General features: G+C 26.2%; 1 protein-coding gene across 2 annotated transcripts in view; it reads left to right on the forward strand.

Moving 5' to 3' along the window:
• The first annotated feature begins 3,566 nt into the window (after nt 1-3,566).
• The window catches only part of LOC129610864 (serine protease filzig), a 103,007-nt gene continuing 83,080 nt past the window's right edge, over nt 3,567-23,493 (forward strand). The window contains exons 1-2 of one of the 2 annotated variants that reach the window (XM_055523631.1): nt 3,567-4,792; nt 7,171-7,406. The gene's annotated coding sequence lies outside the window, so the exon portion shown is untranslated. The remainder of the gene's footprint in view (nt 4,793-7,170; nt 7,407-23,493) is intronic. The other variant, XM_055523632.1, reaches the window with a different exon arrangement.

Here is a 23,493-nt window from a genome sequence, read left to right on the forward strand (position 1 = left end):
ATTGTAACCAATCGTATAATGTAAGATTAATTTAACTGCTCTTGTTAATATTAAGGAAATATAAATAAAGTTAAGAAAATATAAATTTATTAGAATTGTTGTCACTGCTAAAGTAAAATGAAAAATTGTGATTTCAAGTTAGAAAATATATAAGTTCTAAATTAACAAATACAACAAACTGGTACAAGGATTAGTTTAATGATATTTTTTGTTGTTATAAAAAGTTAATTTCGAGATATTTTTTTTAATTATAAATTATGTATTTAATTAAAAAATTCTGTAGGTACGTATATATATATATATACATACGTATATATATATATACATATACATATATATATATATATATATATATATGTATATACATATACATATATATATATATATATATATATATATATATATATATGTATATGTATAGCTGATAATATATATATATATATATATATATATATATATATACATATATATATATATATATATTATCAGCTAAGCAAAATGTCATTTAAATTATCATTTAATATCATTTAATATTACAAGTTAAAATTTATCTTTATTGATTTAAAAAAAATTATTAATATGCACTTGTAGCTGAAATTTCAGATTTTCTAATATATTTCATATATATACATATATTTTCTATTAATAGACTAGTCTCGAGATATTTAATTCAATTTAAATACGTTTTGATTGTATTCAATTTTCCTAATAATAAAAAATAACATCCTATAACTAGTCCAACACTCGAAAATATGTAACAGAATGTAAGAAAATTTTCAATTTGTTTAAGTACCACTACAAAAAGAAAATTCTAAACTTTATTAAGTCTAATATTATCTCATTACATGACTATTTCATTTAAATTGAATTGTGTAGTTTGATATAATGAAAATAATGTTAAAAAAATAAAACATTTGGTTTTATTGGCGCACTTTAACGATTTTGGTATATATTTAAAGAACTAAATGATAATCTAAATAATGATAAATAATAACAAACTAATCGTGTATCTCGCTGTTTTATCTCATTTTTTATTCAATTTCAAATCAGGATTTTCCTTTTTCTTAATGGATATATTATATTTTTCCAATAAATTCCAAATTATCGACTGACCCTGTCACTTTCAGAAACAAAGTGAATAAATAATGATCAAATTTTGTTCAACATTTTAGAAAAAACGGCATACGCAAGTAAAAATTAATACTTTTAATATTTAATGATTTTAATAAAAAAATGAAAACAAGAAATGTAACTTAAATTTTATTAGTTATTTAATTTAAATAAAAAATTAAATTATAATTTAAAAGTGAAATATTTCATTTAAATTCACGACATTATTATGTTTAATAGGTTAAAAGACAATAAAACTAAGTAACGATATTAAGTAGAGACAATGAATAAATTATAAATTAATTTTTAATAAATTCTCAACCAGTGATTTTAAAAATATTCATTTATAAAATGTTTAACAAAAAAAGAGAATATAGGAATAACAACGCTAATCGTAATTTTTGTAGAATAATTTTAGTTTGTGTATTAAATATAATCAAAATATATACAAAGTAGTAAATAAAAATTAAATTTTATTATTCATTTGTTAATTTTTTTTATATTATTATTAGTGAATGAGAATATAAAGTTAAATTTTAGCTTCAAAAATTCTATATATATATATATATATACATTCATAAGTGATTTAAGTTAAAAGAATAGTGTAGAAACAAAAAAAAATTATAGCAATTGAACAATTTTATTATATTTCACAAAAATTATATTATAATAATTATACCATATACATATTTATATATATATATATATATATATATATATATATATATATATACATATTATATTACATACATATATATATTAATTTTCGAACATTTATTTATTTATTTATATATTAATACTTTACTATATTAAGAAAATTCAATTGAAAATAAACAAAAAACAAAAAAAAGATTTTCTTTAAGGTATGTACTTTTTTTGCTTTTGTGTTCTCCTCCGATTTATTCTTACTAATTTTAGCAGCAATAGTTTTTCAGATTAGGTTTTTCTGAAAATGCAATTCTAACATAATACTGGATTACAGCTTGTATGTATTTGATAAGAACTGCTTAAACTGTAAAACGGTCCTTTTGTAGAAATTATAGAACTGTTAGTAGCTTTTTGAAAATTACAACTTCAAGTAAGACTGTGTTTGAAATTTCACGCAAATTTGCATTTTTCATTTTCTCACTGCGATACATTTTGTCTGCGATCAGACAAAATGTATGTACAAATTTAATTTTTTTATATCATCTTTTTCCAAAAATAGCTCTATTTTTAATTTTCATATGTATGACAAATAGAATAATGACAAGTTCAATTTAGTACTAGAACTATATTTTTTAAAAATAGCTTAACCTAAGATCTTAAAAAAGTCCTTAAAAAACCACTACAAAACAAACCATAAGTTTTCTTACTTAGTTTTAAGCAAGAAATGCGTACGCATATGCTGCGTTTTCAGAAAAAGATCATATTTTTTTAATCAAACTTCTAAACATTTTATTGTTTCGATTGTAATCTAAAGATTTGAAAACAAAAATGGTTATACTTTCGGCAGTGTTTTTAAATTTTAATATGATATTTTAATATAATTTTATTTTTGAGTGTATTCTGAATTATGATAAAAATCAAATTCTGAATCATCAGAAAATTACAGAATTTTATTACAACTTGTTTTCTTGTTCTTGGAAGCATTCTCTATAGTATTCAGTAGAATATTTTCTTAACATTTCAGTATGAAAAGTGGAATTTAAAATAAACTTTAAGTGATGAATTAATCTGTGATCTTTGTTCATATAAATTCAGTGTCCTTAATCTATGCATTTTCTATGCAAAGATTAAATTTAAATAGAATGTCTTACAAGGTAAAAATTTTCAATTCAATCTAAAGTTCAAATGGACTGACTTTTTTTGATTAGATTTGAACTTGTTTTGATCTTTAAATTTTCTAAAATATTTTTACTTATTTTTAATATTCTCCAATATTAATAACATAAAAAATTTATTTTATACTTAATAACATTTACGAACGTTATTTTGGAGACATATGGTACATATGTTACTACTAATATATTTCTCCTGAAAGTATGCAAAAAATTATTAGCGTTAAAAAACTACATGACCGATTAAGTTGATTTGTGTTTTTTTTCATAAGATGCGTATGTGTACATATATATAGTGTGTACCTATAGTTTATAGTATATTCATATACGATTTGTCACAAGTAATTATTTTAACGTGTGTATTAATATAATTCTTACTTTTTTATGATCTAATTATAAGACTGTTATAAAATATGTAATAAAAGGAATTTAAGTAAAAAGAGTGCTAGTTAAAAATTATAAAGTCTTTTCATAAAGTATATCGCGATATTGTAGTGAAAATTTCGATTTATTTGTGTTGAAAAGCAAATGTTTTACGTTATAAAAGAACCAAAGTGTCGCGTTAAAAAAGAACAAAAATTTAATATGAGATAACGTTGCCAATTTTATCATTTCAGTTATTGAATGAAACTTTATACTGCGTAAATTACAATGAAAAAATTAATTAGGATTTCTGACAATAAGATGAATCTTATTGTAATTAAAATAATTGGAAAAATCAATTCGGTCAGCTGCCATGCAATACAAGAAGATTTTAAAAACTAAAAAGAGTACTTAAGAAATATTTCCAGTTATATATCCGATTTCGGTTCAAATACATTCTTCATATTGTGCGATATCAGTGAGAGGTTGATAAAAATACTAAATACGAGCTTTGAGCAGTTTAATCCCAAGGTTATATGCATTAATGCAAAAATTTTGCATAAAGTCGAAGCCTTTCTATGCAATTTAGGTAAATTTATATATGTATGTGTGTAAGAATGTAGATTATGTATCATAAAATTATGTTCTGCTTAAAGATATGAACTCTTAGCATACATATATTCCGTGCTGTGCTTATTACTTAAGTGAGCTTAGTGAATAACTCCGTAAACTAACGTTCGACTAATAAACACTGCAAATTCGGAAATTGCGTTTGTGCTTAAAACTCTAAAGCGTTTTAAAAATAATGCTTCAACAAAAATGACATATTATCATATATGAAATTCGTTTTCCTTTTCAGAACTAAAAGCGCGAAATATCATATATATCGGCTGCTCCAAATAAAACTATTCGAAGTTGATTTACAATAAGAGCCTTCTCTGCTTCTATTTTTTGAACATCGATTTATTTGATTGAACACCATTTTAATTTTTGATGGTCTAGTTTTAATAGAAATTCAACAAAAAAAAAACTTTTGGTGTAAAGAATAAGATTTTTTGGAAAGAGTTACAATATTTTCATAAAAAATGCATTTGTTCTAACTCTAGCTCTCCTTACATTTGAAAACATTGCTATTTTATAATTGTATGCACCATTATTAAATATCGTCGGCTGAGGACTATTTTGATCCATACGCCATAACTTTTGAATCGAGAAAATCGCGTTTGAAGTTTAATAACACTTTATTTCAAACTAAACGATGGGATTTCTTAAATTTTTGTTAGTAGTTTTATTATAGTTTTAAGAGTTTGACTATAAAGTTTAGTACAAATGGTACATTCAATAATTTGCATATACTATTATATTACAAAAAATGTTGCACATCGACATAAACTAATATCGCACAGTATAATACAATAAAAAATTTATTTACTTCGCGATTGTATGTCGACTTTCAGTAAAAATTTCCACTTTTTAAAGAAAGAAAATTGATTTTAAAGGTAATTAAAAAAAACTTTGAATTAAATTGTTGAATTAAAACAAAAGCATTCAATTTTAAGCAGGATTTATTAAAAAAAATTATTTCCAATATTTTATTTTTATAACATTACGATATTTCTTATTTATAACAATATGAGAAGTTTTTTGCTCCCCTAAAAACCTATGTTTTGGAGATATAATAGTTGTAACCGGAACCATCGATATCTAAAGAACCGAAATCTATCCATAGGACGGAATTATATCCATGGAGTCGAATTATTTCCACAGGGCTAAATTATATCGATAGGAACAAATTATATCCATATGACCAAACTGTATTCATAGGCCCAAAATTATGTCCATAGGACAGAAATATATCCATAATACCGAAAAATATTGATGGGACCGAAATATATCCACAGGAACAAATTATATCCATGGGGTGAAATTATATTCATATGAACCGGAGTATATCCATAGAACGGAAATATACACATAGGAACATAATTCGTTCCTATGTGTATATTTCTGACCACATCGGATTTTCTTATTTATTATCACCTTCACTGTGATTTGAGATAAAGTTAAATTAATCAGAAAAAACTAGTTGAAAAAATTTTCCAGTCCAATATTTTTTTATGCAAAATTTTAAAGCCTAATTTATTTACATACTTATTGCACAATAGAGTTTTTCATCCTGTACTTATTCTTAATTTAATTATGATTTAATATATAATTTTAAACTAAAATAACCTACCTACTCGTATTGTATACACAATACGGTCGGTAATTAACGGCTGTAACATTAGTGAACCCTGAAACGATAATAAATTTTTCATAAATTTTCAATTAAATAATTATCTTTGAACATATAGAAAATTATAAATAAATTGTTTTTTGGAAAAGTGTTTCAACAATTAAATTTCATTTGGTATAAATTCTTTTTCTTGAATTCTGAATTTTACGCTTCATAGACTAAAACAAAATTGCAATCACATTCTTTTCTTAAAATGCTTTTAGCACTTTACAAAAAAAAAGTTTTTGAAAAAAGTGCTTATTAGTTTCACTCTGTCCGTCCGTCCGTGGATATTTTTACAAAACTTCTATGCTCTTCGTGATATAAAGCCGAAATTTTATACATATATAATATAAAACTAGAAACTTATTCCCGTAAAAGAAAATTTTTTTCTATCTCCGCTCCTCTAAAAGTTATATCCCCCTAAAACCCTAAAAATGTCAATTTTCAACTATTTATTGCAGCGAAATCATAAGCATTTTTGTAATTCTGCAAATGCATAAAAATGGCGCCTCGTTTCTTCCACCGCGGCATACCATACTTGAACTTTTAAAAAGCAAAATGGCCGTTAAAATTTACTGTTATCTAACACCCGTTTTTTCAAATTTTCGATATCGTTTTTCTTCTAGACCGCAAATTTTAGGAATCTGAAATTTTAACAGCTTTTAGACACTAATAAATAGTTAATTTCGTTAGAAGAAATTTTTTTCTCCACTCACTCAGAAGTTATCGCCCCACGAAATTTGTAAAATTTGATTTTTTGGCACCTTATATTTCCAAAACTGCGAGCTTTTTCAAATTTCTAACTAACAGTGGATTCCATGCCACTAAAAATATAGTTGTTTGTCTTAACTCACGCATTTAACTCCAAAAATCGATTATTATGTTAACACCTCTTTGTTGTTTTTTTTGCTTTATTTCAAGGACTGCATAAATTCTTCATCCGAAATGTATGGAACCATTGAAATAGAATCATTGAATTTCGTATATGAAAGAAAGCAATTTTAATAATGTAATAATTCTAGGTACAAAGGTTGTTTTTAAAGCAGTATTTCGAGTTTCGAAAGCAGTAGTGTTATAAGCACATTCTTATTAATTCCGCAACTATGATGTTGTATTAGTAAAATTCATAATTTAATTAGTGCAATAGGCACAATCCTATAAATATATATGTTCTTGTTATTGTGTGTTTCAATAGTAGATTGTATGTAGCAATCAATGTAAGCAAAACAAATACTTAGTAATCATGTGAATTACAGTATAAGCAATGTAGAGAATATTTCGCCGGCAATTTCTTCATGCCTCTGTAGCTCAGTTGGTAGAGTGTTCGCCTAGAAAGCAATAGGTCACTGGTTCGAGTCCAGTTCGAGGAGAAAAATTTTTTAATTAATTTTTCTGCCGTCATCCATCTGTTCTGCAGCAGTTGCATGAAGAAATTTCCATTAAGTTAAATTGAAGCAGTATTTCACTTGTTGAAGGGAAAAGTGCTACATTGCAAACCATTGGTTTGACCCTACTTTATTTATTTTTGCATTAAACCCGTACTTGATATTTTTAACAAACTTTCTCTTGTGAATCTAATTTATAAATATGTTCGTCGAGTTTTATTAATCAAAATGAACACAACAGAAGTTTTTGACATAAAAACGCCCCAACATCATTGAATAAAGAATTCCTAAAAAAGAAACAGAAAATAAAATAAAAAATCGTTTTATAGAAATTTTTTTTAATAAAAACAATAAACCTAGGAAGAAAGTACGTGTGCAAAAATTTAATTACAGTCACGCTTTAAAAAACAAGAATTCTTGAATTAAAAAGAAAAAACTTCTCAAAAATCGGTAAGTTTTATTTAATAATTTCTGTTCAAATTATTTATTTCTTTAATTTTATTTTATGGGCATTATGGCCCGAGCAGAGATACAGAACATTTTTTGCCTAATGTATTACGCCAGTCCTTTTGGTACCGAACTACACATGGGAAAATTAGTTGAATAAAAATATATTGCGTACTTTTGTTGGATTATTTATTCGGGGTTAAGTTAATTCCAGTCGGGGCATGGTTTTTTATTAATTTAGGAATTATTTTTTTTTGTTAATGTAATTTTCTTAAATAATTTAGTTAATTAGCCATTTTAAAAGTTTAAATCATACAATTTTATCCCGAAACTAAAAAATGGGTTCCAGGTTTGCTACTACTGCTTTGATTTATCAGATTAATAAATAAAACAATAATAATAACAAAAACATGATGATGACCGTAAATGATGAACTGTGTTTTTTGTTGTAATTTTTCTACTTATATTGCCATGCAGTGGAGATGATGGTGTTTGCTTACTGATAATTCTAGCGCAATAACCTTCATCAAATATCATTTGAATTGCACTTTCTTTATTACAAAAAGAAGGAAAAATAATTCGAAAAAAAAAAACTTCTGTCGAAGTCAGAAAAAAAATTTTTTTTTTCGTTTTCACACATTTCAAAATATTTATAGACTTACGTATGTATATATAGAATTTATACGTATATACATATTATGTATGTATTCACATTTAAGGAATAAGAAAACCATTCATAAAAATTATGTATGAAGTGATTGCAGTCCTTATTAAACTTTCTTGCAATATTCATATGTATGTAAACATTTATAAACGAAAGTTTTATGTATGTACCCACCTTATTATAATAAAAGTAAGAGTTCGCAGCCAAAAACAACTTTAAGCAATTTTGTGCTGTTAATAGACAATAGACCTATTCGCAGCGTGTATGTATTTATAGACACACCATGTATAATAATTTTCTATAAAATTTGCAATTACATACGGTATCCAGAGGAAAATCAGTATTATTGCTTGTATGTTTGGGATATTCCGCAAAAACAATATTTTTCTAATTTTAGTTGCACTGGTCATACAAAAAATTTAGTTTTTGGTTTAAACAACGGTTGAACGTGCATTGAGAAATAATATGGTTGCCAAGTTATAATTAAATATAGAAACCACATAATAGAACAGCTGTTACTAATTACATACTATACAGCTAGTTCTTTTGTCTACTCATAAACTTGCTATAATATATGTATTTGTAACATATGTAATTTAAGAATATTTTTAAGGATGTTTCCATTTAGGTTCTTAACCTTAAAGTGCTTAAGCAACGTCTATAAATCGTAATAGTCTAATATTTAAAAAAATCCGAAGTGGTCAGCACATAACCGACCATAATGTGTTTTGTGTAATTAAGTCTATTAGTAATATTCTGTAACAGTTTATATTATAAAAATGCCTGTTAAATACTTCTTATAAAATTTTGGGCATTAGTAAGCGTATAGTTAACATACCCAAAAAAATGTAAATTTGGCTCTTAGTAGAGTTTCACTTTGGGCTATCCGAATTCCCTGAAATGCTTGTCTGTTAGTTTTGGTAACAACCAGAACTCAAATATGAAATTTCAAGAAACTCCATCAATTTGTTCCGTAGATGTGGTAAAAAATGTAAAACCGGCCCTCAGATCAGTTTCTGTTAAGAAAGAATTTAAATATTAATTTCAATCAAAATCGGTTCAGCCAAACTTGAGATACACGCGTACACACACAGACCGACAGGTTGCTAAAAATAGTTTATATCCACTTCCCTACGATGGAGAAGTGCGTTCCCACCGAAAACTCGATATGCAAAATTTGCGGTCGGTAATAAATAAGTATATAGATAATATTGAATAAATATGTCCACTCACATACATTTGAAAAAAATTTTTTCTTGTGCCAATCAAAAGTGTCAATCAAAAGCTTCTAATATTAAAATAAGTATTTAATTCTAAGTTTGCAAGAGGATTTTCCAAGAGTCAATTGAATCCGATCTTGTTCGACCTTGGTCAATTGAACGAAAATCAACATCTTTTTAAGGAGAGTTATTTTTGAATATTTTTCATTGCCTGTTTCCATTTATCAAGAAGTAGGGTAATGGATTGCAACTTGTATTGCTATTAAAGGCAGCACTTGTAGTTTGACGATGCATCGCGACCTTCGAAGATGTATTGAGTGCCTCGCAATCGTAAATGCGAGGAATCCTTTCATAGCACTTGCTTAAGTATAGGAAATCAATTTGAAAAGTATACTCGTATAAAATAACATAGCCTAAGTGCAATATGAGGACGTATTGGAACATTATAAATGATTAAATTAAGTTAACAATCATAACTTAAAATTTTTGACTCATTTCCAAATGAACGCATAATGGGAATTTCTAACAAGTTTCAGTTGTAATGAGTAAATTTCTGAATTAAAGTAGTACTATATTAGAATTACCCATATAGCCACAGGTGATTAAGTACCCAAAGCATTCCATATATATAATACAAAGTACTCTCTAATAGATGGCTACAAAATAATATTAAAAAAATATTGGAGAAAAATGATAAGCCAAAATATTCAATTTCTATTACAACATTTTAAAGTTAATAAAAATTTTATTTGCTTATTATTATTTTTAGTAAAAATTATTGATATTGATAGACAACGATGACGGAATGTGACGAGGATAACAAAATGATAATGATGATGAATTGGGATTTTTTAATATTAAGTATATTCATTCGACTATACACTCATAAGAATTGAAGAGAAAATTTTTATAAAATTTGACCCATTATATGTTGTGATCACAATCGAAACAGAGATAGCCTCAACGAAAATGAAATTTTTCTTTCTCTTAAAAGAAAATGAAACTTTAATTTTTCCAGTGTTACCCTATTATGGATTTTGTAATCAAAAAATAAAAATAAAAAAAAGAAAAGGAGAGGAAAAAACTCAAACTTACAAGTAAGTCTCTTGCATTTGATTCCAATTTCCAATTATGTTCATGATTTTATTAAGAATTAGTTGAATGATTTGGGTGAGAGTTTTCAACCTTTGTAGGTATACGTTTGATAATATTATAGTTATTATAGTTTTATAGATTTTTGAAATGTAAACATTGAAAAATTAATAATAATTTTTTTCTTATTCTTTATTAGTTAAAGGCGGTGTATGAGGAGGAAACGGCTTGCTATACATTGCCAGTTACAATTTTTCTTTACTTTCCTATCAATGTTTCAATAAAATACAAGAAAAACATGGAAATTTTCGACACAATAAAATGAAATTATTTTATTTGAATGAAAACTTTACATTTGTATCTACATATATACTTATATTTACCGGGCGGGTATTATTAACTATTGGAAATAAATTCGAATGTTAATGAATTTTCAAAGCAATAATTATACTACATATTATTTATTATTATATATTATTACATAGATAGGAAAGTTATAGGATTTTGTAAGATTTCAACTTGAAAGTTTAGCAATTGATACGGAATTCCATTTTATTCTGCACTATATGTTTGCATAAGGTGTAAATAAATTCAGTGATGATTCTTTGGTCAATTTCCAGCAAAAGATTGATTGCTTGGGGGAAGGGGAAATGCACTCGTTTTCGAACTACAGACTGTTGAAAAAAAAGTATCAGATTTTTTCTGCACATAAATAAATGCTTATAACTTAGAAACCATGCAACCTGGAAAAAATCTACATTTCTACGCTACAATCAGAGCTAAAAGTTAACCCATATAACATTTTCCTTTATTTCCCCTAGTTTCGCTAGTAAAACGTTTTAAATATGTTTGAAAAACATGCAAAAAGCTATGGATACTGAAGAACATTCTGAAAGTTTACTTCTCTATATACACATTTCGCGTTGCTTCAAACAAAAACCTTAGAAATTTTGATTTTCTTCTCTTCTACCTAGTCATAAAACATCTTCCTTAATGATTTTTCTTACCAAGCTTTCTAATATTATTTTACTTTCTAAAATTATTCTAATTTCAACACTTTTTTGAGTTCTTAGCTTTTTGGATATTACACGTTAAAATTGTAATCAAACAATCTAAAAATTTTTCCCAAAATTTCTCAAGGTACTTAATGGTACGTTACTAGTTATTTAACATGATTAGCAAAATTAAGAATTCTGCTAAATTGTGAATGAAATGCGCTACTTTAGATAATATTTGTAGGGATTGTGATAATTTGTGCAAACTTTAAAGTTAATGAATTCAGTATTTTTGTAGTGTCTACTGTTCTCGTACCGGTCCTTTATCCGAAGGGTCTCGGGTTCAAACCCCGGTCAGGTAACTATAAAAATTATATTCAATATTATTATAACTTAATATATACAATACTAATAAATATTATACAAGTAATTTTCAAATATTCCTAATATTCGATATTAAAAAAACTAAGAAAAATAAACAATAAATATTAATAACCTCAAATAATTGTAATATAAACAAAGCTACGGCAGGCTACTCACCTACCTAGTTAAACTATATGACGCTATGAAACTAGTGCATGATATCAAGCACTAGCCCTATGCTCCTTCTAGGAGTGAATAAGGAAAAAAAAAACTGTTCTCGTATATATTAATCAATTAATGATTTGATAAAATAAAACTGAATATAAAAAAAGAAGAAAAATCCTTGAGGAATAATAAAAGTTTCTCTTACTATTACCGCACATACATAATACTCGTATGTCTGTACATACATTATAGTTGTTTGAACTTTAATTATTCAAGTACGCAATAGAAATTATTTTCAATTTCTTCCCAAAATGAAAGTTCCACATACCTATTCATAATGCACTAAAAATTATTGTAAAAAAACAAAATTTTTATCACTAAAATAAAAAAAATTTCACTTTTAAAGTTTTCAATTTTTTCACTTTTTTGCACAATATTTACTTTTCACTTTTAAAGGTTATCAGCGTGGATTTATCCTAAAATTTCAAACACAATTTCCTCTCCTGTTCCGAATAGTTCTGAGATCATCATAAATCAAAAAATTTAAACAAAAACACAACTGTAAATTAAGATTCTCTTTTCTTTTAATTTGTTTTTTATTAATTTCTTAACTTTAAGAAATCGTAAGTAAAACTCTTTTGCATATTTATTTCACGCATCAGGCAACAATCATAGTTTGTAAAATTCGATATTGAATAAATACAATTTATTGTCAAAAACAAAAATAATTGCAGAAAAATCAACAAAGTTCAGAAAATCTTACTGAAAAATTTTTTGTCTTCCAAATCATACTCGTACAGCATAGATGGAATTTTAAAACAAAAGTGGCAATAAAATTTTACTTTTATCCGGTAAATAAATTAATTTTTTTTGTATTTTATACAAAATACCATAAGAGGGAAATAAAATGAGGTCCAAAAAAAGTTTGGAAGAAGTCAAATAATTTAAATTTCTAATGACATTTAGCATAATTGAATTTGGATACATAAAGAATTTTAAGTTTTGAATTTATTACGTGCATTGAGTATATCCGCGTAGTCTTCACATATTTAATATCTGAGGTCATCACAAATTTTGTTGCCTTTCTATAACAATTGCATACAATAATCTTCATTGAAGTAAAATTTTTCAGTTCTTTAAATAAATGTACTTCTTATGGTAATCTTGAGAACAATGATAAGCCGTTATATTTTTCTAGAAAGAACGAAAAAATTTGCTTCATTCTAATTCTTCTCTTAAAAAGTCAAAAAGAATGTATAACAATAAATTGAATCTTGCATTACCATACAGAATGCTTGCAGTTGTTTTAAGGAGTTTTACATATGATTGTTTAAGACTTAAGTGTTTACTATGCCGATTTTTTTAGCTATTGCTCTTATTAAACGAACTTTCAATTCCAGTTTTTAGAGATGATTCTGCTATGCCTATCAGAATTTCGAAGTTTAATTATGTTATCAGAACTCTTTTTTGCGCTCTCAAGATAATTTTTCAAAATTTTATAACAATAATCGTAATTTAACGGTGGAATATGTGATAAATAATGGTCGAACGACGATTGCTTCTGTCGAAATTTTAAATTGTAAATTCTTCGTCACAAATTTCTTCGGCTTTCGTGACAAATTTTTTGTCCTAACCAGCGCAAATTTTTTCTTTTAAACCGTAGACAGGGCCAATTTTACCAGATGAATATCTCTTAATATCATCTCCTTTTCTAATTCACATGTAATCCTTAACAATTTTTGTATATACAAGTGGTTAACTTTTCATTCTAACTGCCACTCATGGTCTAAATAAAATTAATTCCAAGTGCCTTTTCCCCAAACATTTCAACATTTTAACGGCCTACGAATTTTATATTGTACTTTGCCAAGTCTTTTAGGTTTTTTATTGATACTTAATGGCTAGAATCGCATTCCAGTGGTACCAGAGACCGAGGATTTTAATACAATCATGAATTTTAATAACTCTAATATCCGGCACTGTCCATTAGATACACTGATCCCATAAACGCCAAGATGCCGGCCTGCGAAGGAGATGGATTTATAAAGAATGGCATGCCATATGCAGTAATTCTTCCTTGCATTTTATCTATCATTTTTTGTATATATCCGGACAATCATTAGCATAAATTAAGATAATGATAAGAAGCACCCACTCAAATTTGAGCCCGCTGAGAAAACGTTTTAATGGCTAGAATCGCATTCCAGTGGTACCAGAGACCGAGGATTTTAATACAATCATGAATTTTAATAACTCTAATATCCGGCACTGTCCATTAGATACACTGATCCCATAAACGCCAAGATGCCGGCCTGCGAAGGAGATGGATTTATAAAGAATGGCATGCCATATGCAGTAATTCTTCCTTGCATTTTATCTATCATTTTTTGTATATATCCGGACAATCATTAGCATAAATTAAGATAATGATAAGAAGCACCCACTCAAATTTGAGCCCGCTGAGAAAACGTTTTTTAACACTATTATCTTAGTGCGGAATCTTATACTGCAGATTTTTCTATGACCAACAGATAGGCGATTTACAAAACTAACTCCAACGTGATATAAGTAAGACAGTTATAATTTTAGAAAAATCATATGCTCAGCTTAATAAAGGTAGTATGCTGTAAAATAGCAAAACTGAATCATATAAAAACAACTGTCTGCAGAAGAAATCATAGACATACCATAATATATAAACGCGAATGTGAAAATTTTTATGAGACTAATGCTCTGAAAATTTTCTAATATTTACATTAGAAAATTTTCAGAATATTAATCTCATAAAAAATATCACTTTTATTTTCAAATTGTCAAAAACCGAATATCACATTAGTTACATAATAACAGAAAGATTTATTTGTATCATTAAACTAAGGTTAAGTAAAATTTGAATCATTTAACAATAAAATTTCATGCTTAATCTGTATGAGGTTGCCTATATTAACGAAATGTTTGTATAACAATATTATTATAAGTAATTAAGTAAAAGGGAAAACATAAGAGAAATAAATAAAAGGGAAAATTTTTCACATGTACTAGAAATTCCCATTCATACAGGAACTTTTAATGTTATGGAAAATTACTTGTGCTTGTACGTATACGAGTATTATATGTTAAATGAACATCTAAATTATATGTTTAAAAAAATTTTCTTCTCAGAGAAAACAAAAATAAGTACATGACATTTCTTCATTAAAATGATTTTAATATTAAATTAAGAATTTGTTATAGTTTTATCAAAATAAAAATTCAAAAGAAATCATCAATTTAAATTCAAGTTTAGAAGCGATTCAGATATCAAAAGTGAAATAACCTTAACAGGTACCACTAACTGCATTAAAGGTATGCTGTTAATTCATCTTAGTCGTTCATCTAAAAATAAATGATGCAGAATATTTAAAATCTATTATACCTATATATATGTTCATACAATATGACAGAACCTAGAATCTAAAAATATTCAAAACTAGAATTATTTCAAAAATTTCAAATCTCTAAAATGGTGTGCAAATCTCGAAAATATATTATTCCATTTGAACACTTCTCTCCCCATTTCGGGTTTCTTCGAATAAAATTTTGCCAAAATAACTATTTTTGGTAACCCATTGCTTCGAAACCTCAAGTTTAAGTTTCATCAACTTTCTATTAAGGTAAAAAAGATGAAAGCAAAATCTTATCTACACCCTTATGTCTAAACAAACTTTATTAGCAATCTAATTTATTCTTTAGTTTAGTGCAACTTGAAAAATAAAATTATATCTTTAAGACATCCATTTAAATTTAGATTTAATTGTCTTCTCTCGCTAAAGATTTTACTATTAAGTTTTTACTTAAAATTATTAACAATATTGAAGCCTATGTCGCCTGTTATAACCCCAACAATAGCCTTACATTTTCGTTTTGTCTTTAATTACTTTTCATGAGAATTTGTAATTTTTTGTATCTACTCTGCAATAATTCATAGTTAATTGAGTAAAAACAGAAAATAAAATCCAAATTTTTAACACGAGAAACAAAACAATAGAAAATTAAAAAATTATAATAAGTATGTATGTTTGTATATCGCAGGATGAGTTTTCTTTAATGTTAAAAAACTCATATTAAAAATAAAGTAAATGAATATCATAAAAAATAAATGATAATTTCTGGCATAGGTGATTTAAGATGTTGATGAGAGAGAAATATGAATGAAACAAAATTTATTCATTCAAAATTTGAATCAATTAAAAACGCAGAAAATGTGATATTCATCTTATTTACTCCAGTTCAATGCATACACCATCACCCGAGCCGAAACATTCTTTAAACTTCTTTTATTCTCGTTTTATCTTTTTTTTCTGCCTGTAAAAGTTTATGTGCGTGTGTGTCAAAAAATATGACAATGTCATTAAAATTTATGGACAAATTTACTTTCATTCTATTGTTTCGTTTTTCTCCATATTTTTCATTCATAAAAGAGCAGGAATTTTTCGCATGTTGTTCACATTTTTCGGCCAGGTAAATATTGTTAAGAAGAAAAAAATTTAAATGAACATGAATTGGAACACTAATTAGTTGTAAAATAAAGGAAAAGCTACTACTCGTATATTGTGGTATTTTTTGTATTATTTAATGGAGTTTTTTTTTCTAATTATAGGTAAACAAAAATTTATTCGAGAAATGAGAGAAAAATAATAGGAATATTAAGTTTTAAAGGGAAAACAGATTCAAAAGGCATTCATAGAAAGTTTTTATTGTGATTTTTCAAGATGATTTCAATTGTAATTGTAAATTTTATTACGATGTTGTGTGGATTAGGATAATTTTGCTTTCAATAACATTTTAATTACAATGTTTTTTTTGCAAGCAAAAAGTAAAATTATGAAAAATAAAAATAATGAAATCTATTTGTGAAAATAGTTCCAAATTCAGGAAAATTCATGAAAAAAAGACATAAAAAAGATGTTGTTAATCGCATCAATGGTTTCTTTTAAAAATAAGATCAATATTATCAGTATGTAATCAGTATGTAACTATGTAGATGCAGGAGTAAAGTTTAAGATATTTATAAAATAGATTTTAAAAGGGCGATTATAAGGAAAGTCAAACGGTAAGTAGAATTTCTTCGAATTAACGTTTATGCATATCAACATTTTGGCTTTTGATTTGTATGTTGAGACGCAAATAGCGAACCAGTTTACATGTTTGGTACCATTTAATATGTTTAAATCGAAAATTGGCTTCAATTCCGAGTATCACGAACCTTGTTGGGATATGAACATTATTCCCTACAAAAATTTTACCTTCTCTGTGAAACGTTACCCTGGAAAGTATTTACACTTGTAAATTTGAATATGTGTGTATGTATATGATCAAATATATTATAAACAATACATAATTTTTACTCGCTTAAGGAGCGTAAAATAATTTCGTAACGCCTTCACTTGCACTTATTTCGTTTCCAAAATTTTTCAATTATTTCGACCGCTTTCATAATCGAGCTTCTTCATGCTTTTTTCCGTTTGCTTACTCTTTTTTCATGCGAATTCATTCTTCTCTGTCTAAATGCTAAATTGGTTTCATATTTGATTTGTTAAAATTGACGGTTCGTTCTATTCTGATCCAATTTTATATCAAATAACTTACAAAATAAAATGAGATTTTTTTTTTATTCTTATTATACTAGCTGTTAAAACTATTGACAAAATGTACATAATATATTTTTTCTATTAGTCAGCTATATTAACTACACGTTAGCCTCTATACCGTACGTAAATACGTAAATTGATTAACTGCTATTAAACTTCCTACTTTTTTTATGTGTAAAATATTGATTCATCAGCATTTTCATTAAATAATCTCTTCTTAACTTTACCAATATAGCAATCTCACCTTAAAAATAAAAGAAAACACATTATAACGTGTCACTTGTTGACTCAACATAATTATTTTATTTTTTAAATAAATACCAACATAAAGTTAAATGACCAAAGTTAAATACAAAAACTTCGAAATTACAAAAGAAGAGTAAAGTTCAGCATTCAAAACATAGCACCTTACATATAAAATATGTAAGTATGTGTTAATAATATTTATTTTATGATGTAGTTAACATTTTCATTAAAAAACGGTATAAGATCAGAGTGAAAAAGATAAGTAAAAAATTTATTATTCAAATGTAAGACAAAGTAAATCAAACATAGGCCAAATATGGGTCAACGCATTTTCATTTCATCATTGTCAACATCACTATCATGATCATCCTGATTGCAGTTTATGTACATAATAAAATATTTGTTGTCATATTGTGATGACCACTTCAGATTATTTTTTTTTACTACTGGTGATTTCTATATACCAGTGGATTTCAACCTTTTTTTTACTTTGTGACATAAAATTGCAGTATAAAACTCATTAAAAATTCATGAATCTCGTTGGGAAGTTTCACTTAGTGAACTTTTTTCTGATGTAAATAAGCCAATTTTCTCAAATCGGGCTCCATAATGAAAAGTAATATTTTTACAAGTTTAGATTCTGCTTCATTAGATGGAAATATCTTCCAGAGTTCTCTCTAGCATTTATCGCATAAGTTTAAATAATTTTCTTATAACGATTTAGCCGCATTTCGACTTTAAAGCAGCTTGCAGCATATCTCAGAGCATATGTAGACTGATAAACAGAAACATTTATTGTTTTATTATATATAAAATAGTTTCTATTTAGTAAATTGCTAATATTTTAAGAATTTTATCTTAGATTTACGTTACCCAGAAACAATGCATACTCATTACAAATTTTTGCAAAATTGCTGAGTAAAATGTTTTATATCCCAGAATATTTTACATTTTAGAATCGCTTTCATAACAATTTCTTATACGATTTTCTTAAAAATAAATACACAACTTACACCGGAAGATAAGCTCAAATATTCGCGTGTTTGAGTAATCTACCCGCGTTTGCAAATATTAGTAATTGTCACGAAAATATTTTTTTTTCTTGTTAATATACATGTATGTATAGTTATGTAGTTGTTTTTTATTTTGTTTTCTTTTTTAACATATTTAAAGTAATATGTTAGTGAAAATCACTGTGGCCCCCAAAAAGGTTCCGTGGCCGCTCAATTTTACTTTTTCTTTCCGGGCTGGGAACCACTGCTATCGAATACATATATCGCAATCGAATAGATATATTTTTAAATAATAATAACAATAATAGTAATATAGTTATAATAATAATGGCATGGAATAAAGTTTTAAATATTTTATGAATTGTAGTGACACTATGACATTGTTATGATGCCGACAAATTTTTTATAGTGTTTCTTTCTTTTTCATTACGTTGTTACTGTTTTAATTTATACACTTTTCTCATTAAAATTATAAGTTAGTATAAAATACATAGCATTTATAATATTTATAATAACAACTATAAGACATACATATCTTTGTATGTACCTGCAAACATAATTTATTAATGTATATGTATAAAATTATCAATTTGACCAAACCTTTGTAGAAATCCAAAATAGACACACAAAATTATGAAATTTAGATATAACAAACAGAAGTAAAATCACAAAAACAAAAATAGGTTGGTTTGACCATGTCAACTCTGTGACACCCATCCATATAGATATGAACCAATTAGTCATCTACGAATTCAATGAGAAATATCATTTCCTTTCATACAATCTCAGCGAAAGTTTTTTTTTGAAAAAATGATATTGGTTATAAAACAGTTCCGGTTAAATTTATAAATGATACTATAAAAATTTGATGAAAAATACCGCGAGACCTCAAACAACTTCGACTAAATATTTTGCGAACATCTGGCCTGAATATATGTATATTTTTGAAAAATAATAGAATTGTGTTTTTCCAGCTAATCGTAACAACTCACACAAGCTTAACTCCATTTTTATGGATGATAAAGAACTTCGCCCTGTTGCTTGTACTCGTATTCGAAATTGTCGTACGATATTTTCAATAGTTTTTAAAATATAGGCAACAAATCACTTTTGAAATTGCATAGAAGGTATGTATACCCGAAACACTTGATCACATTCAAATTAAATGCATAAAACTTTTTACTATGAACCATTTGTGATAATGTTTACAGATATGTTTACCTATATATACATATGTATATGCATTTATTGCATTTATATGTATAACCATTATTTCTAAATTTCGTAACAAATAGATTGGAATTTTTATTATATCCTACGCATATATGTTTATGCGAGTATAGCAAAAACAAAATTGAAATTCCAAAAATGTTTTTGGATAGTTTTGATGCTATCGTCTTGGTAATGCAGGAAATTATATTAATTTTTATACCTTTCTTTGGCAATAATATTATACAAAAATGAAAATCATAACTATGCATAAGTGTACATACAGAAAAGAATATAGCCAACAAACCTATTGAGGGTAAAATAGCACAATTCCATTTAACGAATTCAAGTTTAAAACTAGTGCAATATTCCATTTCTTATATTATGCAAGCATTTTAAAGTTATGGGTTACATAAGTCCCAAATTTTTTAAAAACCTACATCAGTCAATCTTTATGACAAGAGGAACACTTGTATCTCATTTCTTCATTTATAGAAGTGCATATTGTTCAAGAAATAGGGGGGAACGAAATTCATAATTTTTTACAAATTTGAAATATACAAAGAATTGCTGTATAAGAGAGAAAAAGTATTACAGTAGGAGACAAATTAGTTAGAATTTTATTATAAAAAAGAAATTATTAATCTTTTTGCTGTAAAAAATTAAAATATTTGGCACATCTACTTGTCAAAAACTTGTTTTTTAACAAATTTGAATTTTACTAACTATAACTTGACGGAAAGGCGAGATATATTAAAAATGTTTTACAAAAAAAATATTATGTTCGCTCAAATCTATTTTTCAAAATTTCACTCTTCTGCCTCAAACGTTGTAGAAGTTTTGTAAACAGGTGGACAGACACTAACTTTTTCAAAAATTATTTGGAAAAATATCTGAACAATACTGATATTTTCAATTTAATGAAAAGAAAATTGTCTCAAACAAAAAGTGCAGCAAAAGCAGCAAAAATAAAAAACCTATATTGTACCTACTTATATAGTTTGTAGCTATATTGTTTCAACACGTTACTATAATAAATTGTATGTGAATATACTAGTGCAAAATAAATGAAGTTGATGACATTGCAATTGTCAGATTTAAAACGTCATAACACATATTTTTTTCTTTATTCATAAATATTGTTAGAGTGCATATAATATTGTAAATTTATTATTCCATTTGCAATATTACAAAGACGTCTTGAAACATGTAATTGCTACGTATGTTAGTATTCAAGATAACCCAAAAATTGCATTTTTTGAGCCACGTCATTGTTGCGGCAAAAGAGCAATATGACGTACATATGTTTAATGACATTTTTTCTTTCAATTAGAGATTTGTCACATTGATATGCTTTTAATTATGAAATCAAATGGTTATGAAAGTCGACAATAATGCAACACACAAATTAATGTCACTTATTTAATTCCAAAATGATTAGAAGTTCCCAATAAAAATACCAAAATGTTTAAATTAAAATTAAAGTGTCGCAAGTTGTGAAATATAGTACCTATAATGCTTTCAATGCTACCTACAAAACTTTTCATTTTTCATATGCAATATACTTAATTTTTTATTTTTATTTAGTTTCTGTCATCTGTGTGCAATAAAAAAAATATCATCGTTTATTTTGTGAAAGTAATTTCACTTCTTAAATCGAAAAATCATTTTCCATTACATTCATAAAATTCCTACTTGCGTCACTCAATTTGGTATTTGGAATCATTTACAAAATAGACAATATTATATTCAGGACAATGACTTGAATCTGGTTTATTATATTTCAACTTTTTATAACAATAAAATATTATTATGGAAGTCAGTTGGTTGGTAATAATGTTAAAAGAAAAACAACACTAGACAGGAAATAAAAGCAATCTAATGATTTAATTATGAATAAGAAATAATGTGTTGTGTGTACGTTTATAAAATCTTGTTTAAAAATTACCTACTTAAAAAAGAAACATTTAATAAGAAAAGTATTTCTTTCTATAAAATTCAGTCATTTTTTTTTTTGGAATTAATGTGCAATTGAGGCTTAGTTACTTTTAAAGCAGGGAAATTTTTGTTCAAGAGGAAATGCAAATTTATCTAGAAATTAATATTTTTCTCAAGATGATTATTAAGTTAAAGACAGAAAATTTTTTGTAGTTTTTTACAGTTCTGTCTGAGAAATTTCTTATATTTTTAAATAAAGTATACGGTAGATATTAACAGTACTCTACTAACAAGTGTAGTTACTGTTAATGTCTATCAAATAGGTCTTTTTCGTGTATTTAAACTGTAAATTTTATAAGACCGAACGCACGGAAGTTATTGATAGAACGAACGCACGGAAGGATGAGCAAAAAAATTCTTTTTTGTTAAAAGTTTTTGTAGGGCTTGAAGCTGACTAGTTAAGATGAGTATTATATAACTAAGACGCATTCTGCGATCTTAGAAGAGAGGAATTTGTTTTTCCTAGAGATTTTAAAAATTTCGCGAACACACTAAAATCTTTCTCTTGGTATCCCACAAGATTATAATGATATTTGGTTCATTTCTAGTATTTCTGGGTAGATTAATTTAACTTCATATAATAAACTAATACATAAAATAACATTCAGCTCACCAGAACTTGGTATACACTTAAGTCGCATATTCAATATCTTACAGATTTGATTTCTCCGTGTTTACTTACGCACATTTAAGAAAAATTATAAATTCCACAAAACCTATACTCTTTCAAACTCTTAGTCTTTGAGTTTCTATATGAATTTTTATTTTTGATAAAAAAAATTTTCTGAGCTCTCTAACTCATCTCGAAGATATAGCATTTAATAATAATATGTACACATATTTTACATAAAAGAGATATTAAATAAATAATTAAATAAAAATTTCCACTTAAATTTTTATGAGCCTACATGCAAGTAGTATGTACATTATGTATATTATGTACCTACATAAAAATGTTAATAACAAAATAAACAGCAACCATTCATTACTCATATGACACTCTATAAACTTTCCCTTTTTTCAATTAAACTTATATGCTGTTCCATGTTTATATGCTGTCTTGAACGTAGAAAAATATTATTTGTAAAATAAAACATTCAATAATCATTTGTCTACAATTATTTCAAAACTCTATTTACTCTAGGCGACATTAGAAAAATTTGATTCTTGTGTTATCTTTCTAATAAATCAAAATTAAAGCTATAATGAAAGAGAAATTCTCTTCTTTTCATGCATGGTTTTTTTTGTTTGTTGGAATTATTCACATCGGTATGTATCTGAATAGAATAACAATGTAAGTATATGCATTGGGCAAAATCGAGTTAATTATGCTCTAACGACAGCATTAACTGTTTAACTCAAAATTAATATTTTCGAAAAAAAAAGTTAAATGAATTGAATAAAAAATCGGGCATGTATTTTGAAATTTAAATATTTATTTAAATAACTAAACAAATTAGTTTTTCGGATTACAATACTAATTCAAGCTATGTGT

The sequence above is a fragment of the Condylostylus longicornis genome, unplaced genomic scaffold (genome assembly GCF_029603195.1).
Source record: "Condylostylus longicornis isolate FDR11 unplaced genomic scaffold, ASM2960319v2 ptg000048l, whole genome shotgun sequence".
Taxonomy (NCBI): Eukaryota; Metazoa; Arthropoda; class Insecta; order Diptera; family Dolichopodidae; genus Condylostylus; species Condylostylus longicornis.